Source organism: Triticum dicoccoides, chromosome 3B (genome assembly GCF_002162155.2).
Source record: "Triticum dicoccoides isolate Atlit2015 ecotype Zavitan chromosome 3B, WEW_v2.0, whole genome shotgun sequence".
Taxonomy (NCBI): Eukaryota; Viridiplantae; Streptophyta; class Magnoliopsida; order Poales; family Poaceae; genus Triticum; species Triticum dicoccoides.
This window is the reverse complement of record NC_041385.1, coordinates 140,036,875-140,050,312: the sequence shown is the minus strand read 5'-3', so window position 1 is coordinate 140,050,312 and position 13,438 is coordinate 140,036,875. Positions and strand designations below refer to the sequence as shown.

Sequence of the window (13,438 nt, the reverse complement as noted above, 5' to 3'; positions counted from 1 at the left end):
CTTATGTTCAAGCATTCAAAAAAAAGTAAAATCTAAATAGTGATGTGATCACTTCCTTTTAAACAACTGTTACGATCAGGTCAGCAGGATTGAAAAACTATAATATTTATAACAATGGAATTGAGGGGCTACTACATTACACACTTATGTTTCTACTCATTCAGTTGAGGAAAATCCATGATGCACAAAACAAGATCAGTTTTATCCATCTGATTGTTAATGACCACAAAATGACATGATACAAAAGAAAATAGCATGTGCATTTAATAGAAAGTGCTTGTGAGTTGCTGTTGGGGAACGTAGTAATTTCAAAAAATTCCTACGCACACGCAAGATCATGGTGATGGCATAGCAACGAGAGGGGAGAGTATTGTCCACGTACCCTCGTAGACCGTAAGCGGAAGCGTTATGACAACACGGTTGATGTAGTCGTACGTCTTCACGATCCGACCGATCCAAGTACCGAATGTACGGCACCTCCGAGTTTAGCACACGTTCAGCTCGATGACGATCCCCGGACTCCGATCTAGCAAAGTGTCGGGGATGAGTTCCGTCAGCACGACGGCGTGGTGAAGATGATGATGCTCTACCGGCGCAGGGCTTCGCCTAAACTCCGCGACGATATGACCGAGGTGGAATATGGTGGAGGGAAGCACCGCACACGGCTAAGGAACGATCCGTAGATCAACTTGTGTTGTGCCTAGAGGTGCCCCCCTGCCCCCGTATATAAAGGAGCAAGGGGGGAGGGGGCGGCCGGCCTAGGAGGGGCCCGCCAAGGGGAGTCCTACTCCCACCGGGAGTAGGACTCCCTCCTTCCTTGTTGGAGTAGGAGAAGGGGGAAAGAGGGGGAGAGGAGGAAGGAAAAGGGGGCCGCACCCCTTGTCCAATTCGGACCAGAGGGGGGCTGCGCGCCTCCTTCCTTTCGGCCTCTATCCTCTATTCCCGTATGGCCCAATAAGGCCCATATACTCTCCCACGAATTCCCGTAACTCTCCGGTACTCCAAAAAATACCCGAATCACTCGGAACCTTTCCGAACTCCGAATATAGTCGTCCAATATATCAATCTTTAGTTCTTTACGTCTCGACCATTTCGAGACTCCTCGTCATGTCTCCGATCTCATCCAGGACTCCTAACTCCTTCGGTACATCAAAACACATAAACTCATAATATAACTGTCATCGAAACCTTAAGCGTGCGGACCCTACGGGTTCGAGAACTATGTAGACATGACCTAGAACTATTATTGGTCAATAACCAATAGTGGAACCTGGATGCTCATATTGGCTCCTACATATTCTACAAAGATCTTTATCGGTCAAACCGCATAACAACATACGTTGTTCCCTTTGTCATCGGTATGTTACTTGCCCGAGATTCGATCGTCGGTATCCAATACCTAGTTCAATCTCGTTACTGGCAAGTCTCTTTACTCGTTGCATAATGTATCATTCCGTAACCAACTCATTAGCTACATTGCTTGCAAGGCTTATAGTGATGTGCATTACCGAGAGGGCCCAGAGATACCTCTCCGACAATCGGAGTGACAAAACCTAATCTCGAAATACGCCAACCCAACATGTACCTTTGGAGACACCTGTAGTACTCCTTTATAATCACCCAGTTACGTTGTGACGTTTGGTAGCACCCAAAGTGTTCCTCCGGTAAACGGGAGTTGCATAATCTCATAGTTACAGAAACATGTATAAGTCATGAAGAAAGCATTAGCAACATACTAAACGATCAAGTGCTAGGCTAACGGAATGGGTCATGTCAATCACATCATTCTCCTAATGATGTGACCTCATTAATCAAATGACAACACATGTCTATGGTTAGGAAACATAACCATCTTTGATTAATGAGCTAGTCAAGTAGAGGCATACTAGTGACTATATGTTTGTCTATGTATTCACACATGTATCATGTTTCCGGTTAATACAATTCTGGCATGAATAATAAACATTTATCATGATATAAGGAAATAAATAATAACTTTATTATTGCCTCTAGGGCATATTTCCTCCAGTCTCCCACTTGCACTAGAGTCAATAATCTAGTTCACATCACCATGTGATTTAACATCAATATTCATATCTGTATATAATTAACACCTATAGTTCACATCGTCATGTGATCAACACCCAAAGGGTTTTACTAGAGTCAATAATCTAGTTCACATCGCTATATGATTAACACCCAAAAGGTATGATCATGTTTTGCTCATGAGAGAAGCTTAGTCAACGGGTCTGTCATATTCAGAGCCGTATGTATTTTGCAAATATTCTATGTCCACAATGCTCTGCACGGAGCTACTCTAGCTAATTGCTCCCACTTTCAATATGTATCCAGATTGAGACTTAGAGTCATCTGGATTGGTGTAAAAGCTTGCATCGTTGTAACTTTTACGACGGGCTCTTTTATCACCTCCATAATCGAGAAAAAAATCTCCTTAGTCCTCACTAAGGATATTCTTGACCCATGTCCAGTGATCTACTATTAGATCAAAATTGTATTCCTTTGCCAAACACAGAGCAAGGTATACAATAGGTCTGGTTCACAGCATAGCATACTTTATAGAACCTATGACTGAGGCATAGGGAATGACTTTTCATTCTCTTTCTATTTTCTGCCATGGTCAGGTCTTGAGTCTTACTCAAATTCACACATTTGCATCACAGGCAAGAACTCTTTCTTTGACTGTTCCATTTTGAACTATTTCAAAAATTTATCAAGGTATGTACTCACTGAAAAATCTTATCAAGCGCCTTGATCTATCTATATAGATATTGATACTCAATGTGTAAGCAGTTTCACCGAGGTCTTGCTTTGAAAAACTCTTATTCAAGTATCCTTTCATGCTATCCAGAATTTCCATATCATTTCCAATTAACAATATGTCATCCATATATAATATTAGAAATGCTACAGAGCTCCCACTCACTTTCTTGTAAATACAGGCTTCTTCAAAAGTCTGTATAAAACCATATGCTTTGATCAACTCATCAAAGCATATATTCCAACTCCGAGATGCTTGCACCAGTCCATAGATGGATCGCTGGAGCTTGCACAATTTGTTAGCACCTTTCGGATTGACAAAACCTTCTGGTTGCATCATATACAACTCTTCTTTAAGAAAACCATTAAGGAATGCAGTTTTGTTTATCCATTTGCCAGATTTCATAAAATGTGGCAATTGCTAACATGATTCAGACAGACTTAAGCATAGATACGAGTGAAAAACTCTCCTCGTAGTCAACACCTTGAACTTGTCGAAAACCTTTTGCGACAATTCTAGCTTTGTAGATAGTAACACTATCAGCGTCTGTCTTCCTCTTGAAGATCCATTTAATCTCAATGTCTCGCCGATCATTGGGCAAGTCAATCAAAGTCCATACTTTGTTTTCATACATGGTTCTCATCTCAGATCTCATGGCCTCAAGCCATTTTGTGGAATCTGGGCTCACCATCGCTTCTTCATAGTTCGTAGGTTCATCATGGTCTAGTAACATAACTTCCAGAACAGGATTACCGTACCACTCTGGTGCGGATCTTACTCTGGAAGACCTACGAGGTTCTGTAGTAACTTAATCTGAAGTTTCATGATCATCATCATTAACTTCCTCACTAATTGGTGTAGTAGTCACAGGAACAGATTTCTGTGATGAACTACATTCCAATAAGGGAGCAGGTACAGTTACCTCATCAAGTTCTACTTTCCTCCAACTCACTTCTTTCGAGAGAAACTCCTTCTCTAGAAAGGATCCATTCTTAGCAACGAATGTTTTGCCTTTGGATTTGTGATAGAAGGAGTACCCAACAGTTTCCTTTGGGTATTCTATGAAGACGCACTTCTCCGATTTGGGTTTGAGCTTATCAGGATGAAATTTTTTCACATAAGCATCACAGCCCCAAACTTTAAGAAACGACAACTTGGGTTTCTTGCTAAACCACAGTTCATATGACGTCGTCTCAACGGATTTAGATGGTGCCCTTTTTAACGTGAATGCAGCTGTCTCTAATGCATAACCCCAAAACAATAGTGATAAATCAGTAAGAGACATCATAGATCGCACCATATCAATAAAGTGCGATTACGACGTTCGGACAAACCATAACGTTGTGGTGTTCCAGGTGGCGTGAGCTGTGAAACTATTACACATTGTTTTAATTGAAGACCAAACTCGTAACTCAAATATTCATCTCCGTGATCAGATCGCACAAACTTTATTTTCTTGTTACGATGATTTTTCCACTTCACTCTAAAATTCTTTGAACATTTCAACTATTTCAGACTTATGTTTCATCAAGTAGATATACCCATATCTGCTCAAATCATCTTGTGAAGGTCAGAAAATAACGATACTTGCCATGAGCATCAACACTCATTGGATCGCATACATCGGTATGTATTATTTCCAATAAGTCAGTAGCTTGTTCCATTGTTCCGAAGAACGGAGTTTTAGTCATCTTGCCCAAAAGGCACGGTTCGCAAGCATCAAATGATTCGTAACCAAGTGATTCCAAAAATCCATCTTTATGGAGTTTCTTCATGCGCTTTACACCAATATGACCCAAACGGCAGTGCCACAAATAAGTTGCACTATCATTATTAACTTTGCATCTTTTGGCATCAATATTATGAATATGTGTATCACTACGATCGAGATCCAACAAACAATTTTCATTGGGTGTATGACCATTGAAGGTTTTATTCATGTAAACAGAACAACAATTATTCTCTGATTTTAAATGAATAACCGTATTGCAATAAACATGATCAAATCATATTCATGCTCAACGCAAACGCCAAATAACATTTATTTAGGTTCAACACTAATCCCGAAAGTATAGGGAGTGTGTGATGATGATCATATCAATCTTGGAACTACTTCCAACACTCATCGTCACTTCCCTTTCAACTAGTCTCTGTTTATTCTGTAACTCCTGTTTCGAATTACTAATCTTAGCAACCGAACAAGTATCAAATACTCAGGGGCTACTATAAACACTAGTAAGGCACACATCAATAACCTGTATATCAAATATACCCTTGTTCACTTTGCCATCCTTCTTATCCACCAAATATTCAGGGCATTTCTGCTTCCAATGACCATTTCCTTTGCAGTGTAATCACTCAGTTTCAGGCTTTGGTCCAGCTTTGGGCTTCTTCGCGGGAGTGACAACTTGCTTGTCATTCTTCTTAAAGTTCCCTTTCTTTCCCTTTGCCCTTCTCTTGAAGCTAGTGGTCTTGTCAATCATCAACACTTGATGCTCTTTCTTGATTTCTACCTTCGTCGATTTCAACATCACGAAGAGCTCGGGAATCGTTTTCGTCATCCCTTGCATACTATAGTTCATCACGAAGTTCTAGTAACTTAGTGATGGTGACTAGAGAATTCTGTCAATCACTATCTTATCTAGAAGATTAACTCCCACTTGATTCAAGTGATTGAAGTACCCAGACAATCTGAGCACATGCTCACTAGTTGAGCGATTCTTCTTCATCTTTTAGCTATAGAACTTGTTGGAGACTTCATATCTCTCAACTCGGGTATTTGCTTGAAATATTAACTTCAACTCCTGGAACATCTCATATGGTCCATGACGTTCAAAACGTCTTCGAAGTCCCGATTCTAAGCCGTTAAGCATGGTGCACTAAACTATCTAGTAGTCATCATATTGAGCTAGCCAAACGTTCATAACGTCTGCATCTGCTCCTGCAATAGGTCTGTCACCTAGCGGTGCATTAAGGACATAATTCTTCTGTGCAGCAATGAGGATAAACCTCAGATCACGGATCCAATCCGCATCATTGCTACTAACATATTTCAACACAATTTTCTCTAGGAACATATCAAAATAAACATATGAAAGCAACAATGCGAGCTATTGATCTACAACATAATTTGCAAAATACTACCTGGAGTAAGTTCATGATAAATTTAAGTTCAATTAATCATATTACTTAAGAACTCCCACTTAGACAGACATCTCTCAAGTCATCTAAGTGATCACGTGATCCAAATCAACTAAACCATGTCCGATCATCACGTGAGATGGAGTAGTTTCAATGGTGAACATCATTATGTTGATCATATCTACTATATGATTCACGCTTGACCTTTCGGTCTCCGTGTTCCGAGGCCATATATGTATATGCTAGGCTCATCAAGTTTAACCCGAGTATTCCGCATGTGCAACTGTTTTGCACCCGTTGTATTTGAACGTAGAGCCTATCACACCCGATCATCACGTGGTATCTCAGCACGAAGAACTTTCGCAACGGTGCATACTCAGGGAGAACACTTCTTGATAATTAGTGAGAGATCATCTTAAAATGCTACCGTCAATCAAAGCAAGATAAGATGCATAAAGGATAAACATCACATGCAATCAATATAAATGATATGATATGGCCATCATCATCTTGTGCTTGTGATCTCCATCGTCACCGGCGCGACACCTTGATCTCCATCGTAGCATCATTGTTGTTACGCCATCTATTACTTCTATGAATATCGCTACCGCTTAGTGATAAAGTAAAGCAATTACAGGGCGTTTGCATTTCATACAATAAAGCGACAACCATATGGCTCCTGCCAGTTGCCGATAACTTCGGTTACAAAACTTGATCATCTCATACAATAAAATATAGCATCATGTCTTGACCATATCACATCACAACATGCCCTACAAAAACAAGTTAGACGTCCTCTATTTTGTTGTTGCAAATTTTATGTGGCTGCTACGGGCTGAGCAAGAACCGTTCTTACCTACGCATCAAAACCACAACGATAGTTTGTCAAGTTGGTGCTGTTTTAACCTTTGCAAGGACCAGGCGTAGCCACACTCGATTCAGCTAAAGTGAGAGAGACAGACACCCGCCAGCCACCTTTAAGCACGAGTGCTCGCAACGGTGAAACCAGTCTCGCGTAAGCGTACGCGTAATGTCGGTCCGGGCCGCTTCATCTCACAATGCCGCCGAACCAAAGTATGACATGCTGGTAAGCAGTATGACTTGTATCGCCCACAACTCACTTGTGTTCTACTCGTGCATATAACATCAACGCATAAAACCTAGGCTCTGATACCACTGTTGGGGAACGTAGTAATTTGAAAAAATTCCTACGCACACGCAAGATCATGGTGATGGCATAGCAACGAGAGGGGAGAGTATTGTCCACGTACCCTCGTAGACCGTAAGCGGAAGCGTTATGACAACACGGTTGATGTAGTCGTACGTCTTCACGATCCGACCGATCGAAATACCGAACGTACGGCACCTCCGAGTTCAGCACACGTTCAGCTCGATGACGATCCCCGGACTCCGATCCAGCAAAGTGTCGGGGATGAGTTCCGTCAGCACGACGGCGTGGTGACGATGATGATGCTCTACCGGCGCAGGGCTTCGCCTAAACTCCGCGACGATATGACCGAGGTGGAATATGATGGAGGGAAGCACCGCACACGGCTAAGGAATGATCCGTAGATCAACTTGTGTTGTGCCTAGAGGTGCCCCCCTGCCCCCGTATATAAAGGAGCAAGGGGGGAGGGGGCGGCCGGCCGAGGAGGGGCGCGCCAAGGGGAGTCCTACTCCCACCGGGAGTAGGACTCCCTCCTTCCTTGTTGGAGTAGGAGAAGGGGGAAAGAGGGGGAGAGGAGGAAGGAAAAGGGGGCCGCACCCCTTGTCCAATTCGGACCAGAGGGGGGCTGCGCGCCTCCTTCCTTTCGGCCTCTCTCCTCTATTCCCATATGGCCCAATAAGGCCCATATACTCTCCGGCGAATTCCCGTAACTCTCCGGTACTCCGAAAAATACCCGAATCACTCGGAACCTTTCCGAACTCCGAATATAGTCATTCAATATATCGATCTTTACGTCTCGACCATTTCGAGACTCCTCGTCATGTCCCCGATCTCATCCGGGACTCCTAACTCCTTCGGTATATCAAAACACATAAACTCATAATATAACTGTCATCGAAACCTTAAGCGTGCGGACCCTACGGGTTCGAGAACTATGTAGACATGTCCTAGAACTATTCTCGGTCAATAACCAATAGCGGAACCTGGATGCTCATATTGGCTCCTACATATTCTACGAAGATCTTTATCAGTCAAACCGCATAACAACATACGTTGTTCCCTTTGTCATCGGTATGTTACTTGCCCGAGATTCGATCGTCGGTATCCAATACCTAGTTCAATCTCGTTACTGGCAAGTCTCTTTACTCGTTGTGTAATGCATCATTCCGTAACCAACTCATTAGCTACATTGCTTGCAAGGCTTATAGTGATGTGCATTACCGAGAGGGCCCAGAGATACCTCTCCGACAATCGGAGTGACAAAACCTAATCTCGAAATACGCCAACCCAACATGTACCTTTGGAGACACCTGTAGTACTCCTTTATAATCACCCAGTTACGTTGTGACGTTTGGTAGCACCCAAAGTGTTCCTCCGGTAAACGGGAGTTGCATAATCTCATAGTTACAGAAACATGTATAAGTCATGAAGAAAGCATTAGCAACATACTAAACGATCAAGTGCTAGGCTAACGGAATGGGTCATGTTAATCACATCATTCTCCTAATGATGTGACCTCATTAATCAAATGACAACACATGTCTATGGTTAGGAAACATAACCATCTTTGATTAATGAGCTAGTCAAGTATAGGCATACTAGTGACTATATGTTTGTCTATGTATTCACACATGTATCATGTTTCCGGTTAATACAATTCTAGCATGAATAATAAACATTTATCATGATATAAGGAAATAAATAATAACTTTATTATTGCCTCTAGGGCATATTTCCTTCAGTTGCTACTGGTAATAATGGAGATAACTGAATACCATGTGAATTTAACGCAAAATGAAGGTTCCAACCAAAGATAATACCCAGCACCTCCATGACATGATAATTTAAAATGGCATATGAGTGAATATCACCAAAAGGAGGACCTCCTATGGTGTACGAGGCTTAAATCTGATATATCAAGATCAAAGTCTTCTCACCATAATGGAGATAACTGAATACCATGTGCATTTAATAACACAAAATGAAGGTTCCAACCAAAGATTCGAAATACCCAGCACCTCCATGACATGATAATTTAAAATGGCATATGAGTGAATATCACCAAAAGGAGGACCTCCTATGGTGTACGAGGCTTAAATCTGATATATCAAGATCAAAGTCTTCTCACCATAATGGAGATAACTGAATACCATGTGCATTTAATAACACAAAATGAAGGTTCCAACCAAAGATTCGAAATAACGAGAACCTCCATGACATGATAATTTAAAATAACAAATGTGAATGTATTTTGTGAAGTTGCCAACTTGTCATATACACAAAAAGGAACAAATTTGTACTATAAAGTTATTCACTGTGCCATGTGATAGGAAAGAGAGAAAATATGCCTAGGTAGGTTATTACTACAACTGTTGCTCCTGCTACTAATTACCGATCACTTCAATCAATAGCTAAAAAGTATTTTTAACGTTTTTCTCTGCCCCTGCTTTTGGATTTGATTGCAGACTTGATTAGCCTTACCGAATCTCAGAGTTGCTTCACCAAGGCGTGTCGTTTTTCGCCTTCCCATTGCATTCAACAAAATATTTTCCTATCACTCGGTTCATCCCCACATAAGACGTAGCTGATGCTCCCTGGAAAACCACATTTGTGTATCTTCTGTTACATACATGAGATTCTCTAATGCGTGTTTAGGCAGGAGCTAGCATGTTAGGAATGAAACATACAAGCCCAGTGAACACTTCCAAACTAAACTAACCTATGAATCCCGCTTCGGCGAAGCGGGTGAGGAGGAGGCTTACCAGAGGTTGGAGGAAAATGAGAGCAGGGACTGCGATCCGAGCATCCCCATCGCTGGCACTCGCTGGAATTGAAACTGGAGCAGCAGCAACAACAACAACAATGTGGGGTAGGGGGAACTGGAGCCTGATCCCGACGCCGCTGCCAAGAAAACCGCATACCACCATCTGAAAAATGTTCATGTGCATCTCAAGATAGGAAGAAATTAATCATGAAGAAACAGAGCCATGGATCATGCTCTTTGTGCACATTTTATCAAACAACTCGACTGCATAACCCAACCTCCCATTTATCCACATACATAGAAAGAGATGCACGAACAGGGGCCTTTGGTTCTTTTTTAGCAGGCCGCTGCTGCATCCTCGTGCTGCTCGTTGGTGAGAAAAGGTAGGAAGAGGAGAAGGAACAAACCTTGGAGCTGGTCGATGTGGTGGGCACCGGCTGGCGGTTGGTGTGGGTATCTAAGGCGGCGTCGCCGGCAGTGTCCTGGGATCCGCGACAGCAACGTCCTGTTCATGATCGGCGACGGCCGCGTCCTGGTCCATGACGTATCGGAGGCGCCGCCGCTGCCGACGTCCTGGTGGTCCGCGACGGCCGCGTCTTGGTGATCTGCGACGGCGTATCCCCAGATCGGCGGCGGTGTCTCCTTTGAGACCTTGTCCGGGAGAGGAGGAGCGTCTATGCGGTTTTTTGCCTCAGGTGATGCCGGTGCGAGGGTGGGCGTCGGCGTGGCGGCTGGCGACGCTAACCGCGCCGCTGGACCTCCTCCCGCGCCTCCTAGATCATCTCCACACCGTCCTCGGAACAGGATCCAACTCCTACTCGCCTCCTCAGCCAGATCTGGCCGAAGATTGCCGTCGCCGCGCAGCAGCGTGGCGGTGGGTGGCGGGGCACTGGAGGTGGGGGTGGCGGCGCAGCAACGTGGTGACGGGTGGCGGCGCACTGGAGGCGTGGGAGGGGTCGTGCGGGTGGGAGGTTCTTTTTTTATTTTCTCTCTTCGTTAGGAATGTAATGCGTACTTTATTAGTATGGAAGGAGATCGGTGGGAGAAATAAATCGGAGAGGGGGGTGATTTGTTTGGAAGGTGATCTTCTGTATATGGTATTATTTTTGAATTCTTAATTATCAAATATTTACATGATTAAATAGAATCGACACCTGCCAGATCAAGCACGAATATATGATAACTAATCTGATGGGTTTATGAAGCGAAAAGGCAGGTGGAAGGGAGACGAAATAAAACCAGCGAAATAAAATCAACGAAGTGGTGAGATGAAAAAAACCAGTACGTAATAAAACCGCACTATGAACCCTTGATTCCATGCGTAGTGCGCAGTACGTAATTGCCATAACGCATGCAGCGAGCTGCCAAATGGCACTCAACAGTTCACGACTACTTCATATCATATCCCGACTTACCACATTCGTCTCCCCATTAACCATCTGCCATTATAATCTTACGCAAATTCGCCTATAAATACTGCCCTCTGCATAGCAGCAGCAGCAAAGCAACCCCAGTAGAGCTAATCCTTGGGAGTTAAGCTAGGACACGATGCCTCGGACGATGGTATCCCGCGCTCTCCTGCTCGCCGCCGTCGTCCTGACGGCCCAGCTGTGCGCGTGCACGGTGTACGCCGTCAGCGGAGGCGATGGGTTTAGCGTGGAGTTCATCCACCGTGACTCGGTCAGGTCGCCGTTCCACGACCCGACGCTCACCGCGCCTGCCCGCGTGCTCGAGGCCGTGCGGCGGTCCGCGGCTCGCGCCGCGGCGCTCTCGCGCTACTACGTCCGCGTCGACGCGCCCTCAGCTGACGGCGGCGTCGTGTCCGAGGTCACGTCCAGGTCGTCCGAATACCTGATGGCCGTGAACATAGGCACGCCGCCCACTCCTATGGTCGCCATCGCCGACACCGGCAGCGACCTCATCTGGCTCAATTGCAGCTAAGGAGGCGACGGTCCTGGTCTGGCGGCCGCCCGTGACGCGGACGCGCAGTCGCCGGGCGTCCAGTTCGACCCCTCCAAATCGACGACGTTCAGCCTCGTGGACTGTGACTCCGGCGCGTGCGGCGAGCTGCCCGACGCAGCCTGTGGCACCGACTCCAAGTGCAGGTACTCATACTCCTACGGCGACGGCTCCCACACAAGCGGCCTCCTCTCCACAGAGACCTTCACCTTCGCCGACGCCCCGGGCGCCCGCGGCGATGGGACGACGCGCGTGGCCCACGTCAACTTCGGCTGCTCCACGACCTTCGTCGGCACGTTCATCGGGGACGGCCTCGTCGGCCTCGGCGGCGGCGACCTCTCCCTCGTCAGTCAGCTCGGCGCAGACACCTCGCTGGGCCGGAGGTTCTCCTACTGCCTCGTGCCCTACTCCGTCATGGCCTCCTCCGCGCTCAACTTCGGCCCCCGGGCCACCGTCACGGATCCGGGCGCGGCGACGACGCCGCTGATCCCATCCCAAGTGAAGGCATACTACACCGTCGAGCTCCGGTCCGTCAAGGTCGGGGACAAGACCTTCGCGGCGCCGGACCAGTCCCCCGTCATCGTCGACTCCGGCACGACGCTCACATACCTCCCGGAGGCGCTTTTAGACCCACTTGTGAAGGAGCTGACACGGCGGATCAAGCTCCCGCCTGCCCAGTCGCCAGAAAAGTTCCTGCCGCTGTGCTTCGACGTGAGCAGGGTGCGGGAGGGGCAGGTTGCGGCCATGATCCCTGACGTGACGCTGGGGCTGGGCGGCAGCGTTGCGGTCACGCTGAAGGCGGAGAACACGTTCGTGGAGGTGCAGGAGGGGATCCTGTGCTTGGCGGTGGCGGCGATGTCGGAGCAGTTACCGGCGTCGATCATCGGGAACATCGCCCAGCAGAACATGCACGTTGGGTATGATCTCGACAAGGGCACCGTGACCTTCGCCCCAGCAGACTGCGCGAGTTCCTACCCCGCCCCCTCACCCTCCGGTTCTGTGTAGTGTGTAGCTTATGAAAGCGGAAAATTGAGTGCCGGCAGATCCCGGACCCTTCATCGAGTGCTCAAGATTGGTGGCCAGAATAATGTACTCAAATGAAATATAAGCGGAACTGTTACTCAAATGAAATAACTGCAATACACTCTTAACGTGATAGATGATACAATAGGTCACATGTTTTTCAGTCCAATATACTGCTAGACCTACAAAATTCTACAAATATTTTACTTAACTTCCCAAACTAATTATCTCCCTCCCCCTGAATTGAGGTGGGCCCCTTCATGAGCAATGCTAGACGTACGAGAGGAGATTTAATTAGGAGGGCGGGCCCACCAATGAAGGCCAATTAGATGAGACCACGTTCTCTCCCTGTAAAGTCTTGTATCAATCTGCCTGTACGTCTAGTATTATTGCCCCTTCATCCACCTATTACCTATTATTAACCTTTGTCGATAGCATTACTCTTTTCAATCATGTTATGCGCTGCCCTTCTCTCTCCCAAAGAAATGCACTAATATATTTTACCTTCACTAGCTTCAATCGTTCACATCTTTTAAACCAGATAATTCATGAAAAAAAAGGAAAAACCACACAGCTCTATGGGCCGGCGTGTTTAAGAACCCCC

The 13,438-nt window shown here is 45.7% G+C and overlaps 1 pseudogene; it reads left to right on the top strand.

Moving 5' to 3' along the window:
* Positions 1–11,400: 11,400 nt before the first annotated feature.
* On the top strand, positions 11,401–13,033 carry LOC119280997 (annotated as a pseudogene).
* Positions 13,034–13,438: the final 405 nt, after the last annotated feature.